Source organism: Pipistrellus hanaki (assembly GCF_964339955.1).
Source record: "Pipistrellus hanaki genome assembly, chromosome: 6".
NCBI lineage: Eukaryota > Metazoa > Chordata > Mammalia > Chiroptera > Vespertilionidae > Pipistrellus > Pipistrellus hanaki.
Window position 1 is genome coordinate 13,201,491 of NC_140508.1, and position 7,549 is coordinate 13,209,039.

Here is a 7,549-nt window from a genome sequence, read left to right on the forward strand (position 1 = left end):
TAAAGAGGTTTCCTTCACACACACACACACAAAAAAAATAAATAAATAAATAAATAAATTTTAAAATAAAAATAAAAAGGCAGAATACATTTCATTTTCAAACTGTAATAGACTCCGCAGCTATCAACTGTTAAAGTGTGTATGCATTTTGGAGGGACACCCAGTATTCACAACTGGCTTGCCCTGCAAACCTGGGCCCTGGACCATCCAGTGGAAAGGGGGGTGGGGGGGGTGGTGTTTGCCTCAGGAACACAAATACGCTTTTTGCGGATCACAGACTCTCTCCTTGTTGGGGCCGCTGGTTTACAGTAGCTGGTTTGCAGTGAGGCTGAGCGTGCTCTCAACCCTTGCTACTCAAACTGTGGTCCATGAGCCGGTAGCACCCCTGGGAGGCCTTAGAAGTACAGACTCTGTATCAGATTGCAATAGAAGCCTATTATACTGAAATACAGCTATAGCCCTGACCGGTTTGGCTCAGTGAATAGACCGTTGGCCTGCGGACTCAAGGGTCCCAGGTTAGATTCTGGTCAAGGGCATGTACCTTGGTTGTGGGCACATCCCCAGGAGGAGGTGTGCAGGAGGCAGCTGATCGATGTTTCTCTCTCATCGATGTTTCTAACTCTCTCTCCCTCTCTCTTCTTCTCTGTGAAAAATCAATAAAATATATTTTAAAAATAAAATAAAATACAGCTTTATCAAAATAGTTTTAAAACAAGTAAATTGTTCAGTAATAAACAAGTTTCTTTACTAACCCCATTAATTAACAAGATATAGCCATGGTTCTAATAATGACCATAATTTGGAGATATTTCTGAGCATAAACAATATTTCAAGATATCTTCATATGTATTCAGCAGTTGTAATGTAACATGAAATATTGGGATTTTATTGGTAACTAGAGGCCTGGTGCATGACATTCATGCACTGAGGGCTGGGGCCCTCGCCTCACAGTCCGGGACTCCTCAGGTGATGTCCGACTGCCGGCTCAGGCCTAAGCCAGCAGCCGGACATCCCCCAAGAGGTCCTTAGCACTGCCAGGAGGTGGGAGAGGCTCCCGCCACTGCCGCTGCCCTCGCCAGACAGGAGCCTGGCTTCTGGCTGAGCAGCACTCCCGCTGTAGGAGTGCACTGACCACCAAGGGGCAGCTCCTGCATTGAGCATCTGCCCCCTGGTGGTCAGTGCACATCATAGCGACCACTGGTCGTTCCACTGTTGGGTCAATTTGCATATCAGCCTTTGATTATATAGGACTAGAGCCCCAGTGCATGAAATTTGTGCACGGGGGGGAGGGGTCCCCTTAGCCCAGCATGCACCCTCTCCAATCCAGGATCCCTCAGGATCTGGCCTAAACCAGCAGTTGGACATTCCTCTCACAATCCAGGAATACTGGCTCCTAACTGCTCACCTGCCTGCTTGCCTGATCCCCCCCTAACTGCCACCCTGCTGGCCTGGTCACCCCTAACTGCCCCTGCCAGCCTGGTCATTCCTCACTGCACCCCCCTGCTGACATGGTCACCCCCATCAGCCCCCCTGCAGACCTGGTCATCCCACACAGCCTGCTGCTCAGTCATTTGGCCACCCCTCACTAACCCCCCCTGCCGGCCTGATCACCCCATGCAGTCATCTGTTTGGTTGCAATGGTCGCGTAGGCTTTTATTATTATAGATAGGCAATGGTATAGGGAAGGAAAATATTCTTTTTACTTCTACCCTCAGTTCTCAGCTCGACTCTAACAAAATAGAGTAACAAGAGAACAGCATAAAGTTTATTTAATAAAAATTGTATGTGCCGGAACCGGTTTGGCTCAGTAAATAGAGCATCGGCCTGCAGACTGGAAGGTCCTGGGTTCGATTCCAGTCAAGGGCATGTACCTTGGTTGCGGGCACATCCCCAGTGGGGGCTGTGCAGGAGACAGCTGGTGGATGTTTCTCTCTCATTGATGTTTCTAGTTCTCTATTCCTCTCCCTTCCTCTCTGTAAAAAATCAATAAAATATGTTTTTTTTTAAATTGTATGTGCCACAGAACCCTCCTAGGGAGATAGAGATCCAAGGTGGAGACCATACCTAATATCCTAGGTTGAACAAAGGGTAGCGATGATGGAAAAGTCACTAAATATACGGGGAGACTGGAGGAAGATGTGTTATTTTCTAAGTCTCTTTGTACAGATTTTTCTTTGCCTCAACTCCACGTCTCTGGGGATAAGGATGTTTCTTTCTTCCTGGTACAAGGAGGGGGAAGGGGGCGGGCACCTTGCACATGGGAGATTGTACCCAGCCCAAAGAATCCCTTTATTGCCACCACACATTGTGTGCTGAGTCACTAACATTTTAAAACCTGGAGTTTTTTTCTGACTCTCTATCCCTCTCCCTTCCTCTCTGTAAAAAAAAAAAAAATCAATAAAACCTGGAGCTTTGACATAAAAATCTAGATTCCAGGCTTCTTGGCAGCAGCGACCTGCATCCCCACCGAGCAGCCGATGAACAGCTGTCCCTTTAAATGGCCCTATGCCGTCCTGTGCCCAGGGCTTGGAGTCTGCACCAGCAGCAGGCAGACCCATCCCTGTTTGACCTCCAGCTGAAGTGTTCGGTGTAATGCTTCTTATAATAGAAAACTTTCTCTGTACTTGAGATGCTTACCCAAAGTGGGGGAAAGAATATTACAAAAGAGCACACGTATTTGTCACACCCTCATCCCTCGTTTGCCCCTCGTTTCTGTTGCTTGTGGGACCCCTGACATATAGAGTAGTGGCAAAGCAGGGAGGCAGAAGTTTGCACATAAATAAGTTTTGCAGTCCCCTGGCTCATAACAGGTGCTACATAAATTGTTATTAATTTCCCTCCTTTGGAGCTCATATGCACTCGGACAGGTTCATGTGCCAGAAACTGGCGCTCAGATACTCACGCTCTCCAGCTAGCCTGGGCAGCGAGGGGCTCAATCTGAATTGCAATGGTCTGGAGGCTGCAGAGAACTGCTGTTTGTTCCTTGTCCTTCACCCCCACCTACTGGTCCTTCCCAGAACTACAACCTGGGTCAAGTCAGCTCTCCCCGCTGACCCTGCTAATGAAATATCCAGGTTTATCAAGTTCCATAAGGGAGGTAAGTATCCTAACATATCTATTTATCTGGAAGACATTCTTGTGAGAAGGACCCTCTGTATTCCCATGTTCTTCTGGATCTTTCCATACTGGCCAGGGGAGAGTGTTCAGGCTGTCTCTAACATCTGGTCCATGTAGGTATAAGTGGGCTCTCATCACAATTGTCTTATGGCTTCAACCTCAGATTAGAAGTCAGTCCCAAAGCTTGGGTAATGGACCCATGAGAGGGCTATATCTTCCCCCCGGATCTGCACATGCCTGGCTACGTGCTATTCTTCAGTCCTCAAACTCCAATAGCCCCTCCCTGGCCATCCTTTTTTAAGAGGCCATCAGCTGCTCCCCACTCGGTCCCTCTCGTCACATTACCAGGACTGATCTCCTTCATAGCTAATATTATTTATGGCTTATGGATTTCCTACCTGTCCACCACCTGTGAATCCCAACACAAGGCAAGAGTCCTTCTATTTTGGCAGGATTTGACCCTCACTACCACCCCTTGGCACTAGTATTATTGGTATAAACACCCTTTTTGGTGTTAAGGCACTAGGTCTTTATCCCAACAATTCCATGTCTAGCAAATTAACCTCCACAAATAAATAGGCATGTGTACCAGGATGTTCATTACAGCATTAACAAATTCATATTCATCATAGAAAATAAACTAGAAATTAGTTTGGGGTCCTTATCCCGGCATCCACAGACTTCCAGAAGTATCCATGGCTAGGCCTGCATTTCCACATGATTGGTTTCCCTGTATTCCTATGTATTTTACTTCATGCGTGTGAAAACTCTTTTTCCTGAAAGTCCATAGATTCCAGCAGACTGCCAACGGGAACTCTAAGACAGAAGAAAGAAGAAGATGATGAACCCCTTCGTGAAAAGAGTGGTTAATTGATCATGGTACATGTACACAGTGGAATTCTAACTGGGCTGTTAAAAGGGGATGGGTTTGTGTACGTGTACTGATCTAGAACAACCTCAAAGTGCACCTCGAAGTGGAAACGGCCAGGTGTGGGGTGGTATGGAGAGCAAGCTCACCTGTGTGTCGGAGAGAAGGAGGTGCTTCGACCTCTTTGCGGGTGCACACAGACCCTGTCAGGAAGGAGACACAGAGGCCGGTCACCAGGGCTGCTCGGGGTCAGGGAACTGGGCGCTCAGGTTCAGGTGGGGAAGATGCTCCCTTTTTACTCTTTTTGTGTTATTTCGATCATTTAAAAGCATGGACAAACATCTTCTTTTAAGTCCAAGTTGGAAAGCTTAAATAAACCTGAAGCATAATCCTTAAAGCAACAACATTTGGCAGAGTCTCATTACATTTATCAATAGTTGAGGAAAGGATAAGTAATGATAAAGTGACAACATACTTACTTTTTATTCTTTTATTTTTATGGATTTTTAATGACAGAAACAAAAAATATCTAAAACCGCAGCTTCCGGAAGAACCATTTGTTCTTGCTGGTCCTGTACCTCTCTCCAAACTTGCCTTTGGCCTGCCGTCGGGCCCTGTGTTTTAGAGCAGGGTTTCTCCCCACTCGGCCTCTCGTCACATTACCAGGACTGATCTCCTTCATAGGTAATATTATTTATCGCTCATGGATTTCCTACCTGTCCACCACCTGTGGATCCCAACACAAGGCAAGGGTCCTTCTATTTTGGCAGGATTTGACCCAAGGAGATGGCCACAGAGCACCTTGTGGGCATGAGGTGATTGTAGTTACAAACTTTCACAAAAGACTTGATCTTTGACCTCTTGGCAATTTTCTTCTTGCCCATGGCAGCAGTCACTTTTCCGGGGGGTGGGGGAGGGGGTTTAGCTGTCAATTCCAGCTACCAGAGCACGGCTGTAGGGGCGGTCCCAGGTGCTCTCGTCAATGTTCTTCACAATGACGGCTTTGCATCCAGAGTAGCATCCTACCAGGACCAGCCCCACCTTCCAGGGTTTCATAAACTTGCCCATTCCTAGAGCAGAAAAGAAAAGCAACATACTTACTTTTAAAAAATGGTATCTAAGATCAAGCTCACAGTCCACCTGCTCAGAACCATTTCCCAGACAAGAGCCCTGGGGAGACACCGGAGAGCCTGGCTGCCACCAGGTGGACTGAGAGGTCCCCGCTCTCTGTGCTCCCCCTGGACCGCACTGTGGGGTCCACCACGCACGCTGTTTTCCTATCGCCCTGGAACCTTCATTTTGCCTTGGAGAATACCTAAATGGCTAGACTTCAAATTATTTAAAAGTTATCGTGCTTTAAAAAAAAAATTTAATTATGGTAAAACACACGCACACACAAAATTACATTTATCATATGAGCCCCTTTTATGGGTACAGTTCAGTAGTGTGAAGAACATTCACATCGTTGTTCAGTAGATTTCCAGGACCTTTTCATCTTGCAAAACTGAAACTATATTCACTGAAAAATTCCCCACATCCCCCTCCCCCCAGCCCCTGACAGCCTCCATTCAGCCTTCTGTTTCCATGGTTGGACCACTCCAGACGCCTCATTTTAACACCTCTGACACTTGCTACAGGGCACATCTGCCAACCTCTGCCTCTGTTTATCTCTAAGGGAGTGATGATAACATGCTTACCTCTTAATGTTGTGTGAGAACTAAATGAGGTCTTAGTTATAAAGCTGTTAGAACAATGCCTGTTTCACAGGAAGTGCAGCATAAAGAATTTTCTTTTTCTATAAATCTTTATTGATTTCAGAGAGAAAGGGAGAGGGAGAGATAGAAACATCAATGATGAGAGAGAATAATAGATCAGTTGCCTCCTGCACAACCCCTACTGGGGATCGAGCCCGCAACCTGGGCATGTGCCCTTGACTGGAATCGAACCCGGGACTCTTCAGTCCACAGGCTGACACTCTGTCCACTGAGCCAAACCAGGTAGGGCTAAAAAGTTTTTTTTTGCTGTGGTGGTTGAGATGTACTTATTTTCATATATATTAGGGAAAAACTAAACCAGTACAGAAAATCTGCGATGTAATGAGTATCATTGCTGAAAACGAGACTAAAGTAAGTTCTTTTTTATTTTTAAAAGTTGATTGAAAGAATGTTATATTTAAAAAATATATGTGTACATAATGACAAGTTTTTTAAAAGGAATCTAGCGCCCCCTCCTGGTAGTGGAACACAGCTGTCAAGCTGATCCTGCAGAAGCTGCAAATCAGAAAGGCTGATGGTGTCAGCTTTCGTCAGAGACTGAAGGCCAGACGCTCCCAGGGCCAAGCCCAGAAATGTGGCCTTACGGTGTTGAAGTGACTTCCCATGAGCCCACTCACCACGCCGCTGTTTTTCAATGATAATGAAGGGCTCAAATGTGACCCAGGTTGAAGGGTGACCCAGACCCCAGCCACCTGCCCCCTCTCCAGGACCCCTCTCTGGTTTCTCAGAATGCCACTGCCCTGGGCATCCTGGGGATGTCTGCAGGCTTGAGGAAGCCCAGGGGAAAGCCCACCAGGAGGTCTTCAGGGGGGTCCATCCCCCACCCCCCGGTAAGACATACCAGAAGGAAGGACTCACTTTGTTGCATTCATGCCCTCTAGACATAATGACATTTTGTCCTTGGTGGGTCCATAGAACAAATTGCTCACCGTGCCCCCCACCCCACCCTCCAAACATCCTTTGACCCTGACCTTATTCTGTCTCCTCACCTCCTTCCCCAACTCCAGCCACACTGGTCTCTGTCCTCAAATGCACTGAGCTTGTTCCCACCTCAGAGCTGGTCCCTCTACCCAGATTTGCTCAGGGCCCGTCTACCTGGTGCCAAGTCCTCCTGATGGCCCTGCTAACATCAGACCCAAGCTGGCTGGCCCCTAACTCTCTGCCACATTCTCAATAGTGCAATTCATGTCTATCTTTTCTTACCTATTTATCATCTATTTTTTCATCAATGGTGAGCTTCAAGGACACAGGTGCCTATCCGTCTGGCTCACTCAACATCTCCAGCCCCTTTTCAGGGGCCAATAAATATTGGTTGAATGAATTAACAAAAACATCATCCCCACTTTACACACAAGGAAACTCAGAAGTGGAATGACTTGCCAGACAGTTAGAAGTGTCCTTGAAGGTCATGCCTTGGACCTATGCTACCCTGCCCGGGACTGGCACACCCACACCCAATACCCACACCCAATATGGTTCTGGTATCCCCAGTGAAATGGCTTTTTTTTTTTTCTTTTTTTGTGGAGGGGAGGTCATCTCTGACTCTGGTGACATTACATGGGGGAAGATTTAGTCACTGAGTTGGCTCATGGGTCAGCTTCATGGTGCAATCCCTTGGCCCATGACTCATCCCCAATGACATTTTCAAAGAATGTGGAGACACAGTATCAATGGAACTTTTCACTCACAAGGAAGAGTAATGGGTTACTCATTCCCTCGGCCACCACACTGGCCAGTGAACTGCCTCTGAGAGCTCTGGACAAAAGGGGACCCTTATGCATACTCAAAA

The 7,549-nt window shown here is 46.9% G+C and overlaps 1 pseudogene across 1 annotated transcript; it reads right to left on the reverse strand.

Moving 5' to 3' along the window:
* Nucleotides 1-4,464: 4,464 nt before the first annotated feature.
* On the reverse strand, nt 4,465-5,053 carry LOC311624149 (large ribosomal subunit protein eL27-like; annotated as a pseudogene). Its single transcript has 2 exons — nt 4,777-5,053; nt 4,465-4,661 (listed from the first exon to the last, which is right to left on the reverse strand). The product of its transcript is annotated as a large ribosomal subunit protein eL27-like (transcript).
* Between the last annotated feature and the right edge of the window lie 2,496 nt (nt 5,054-7,549).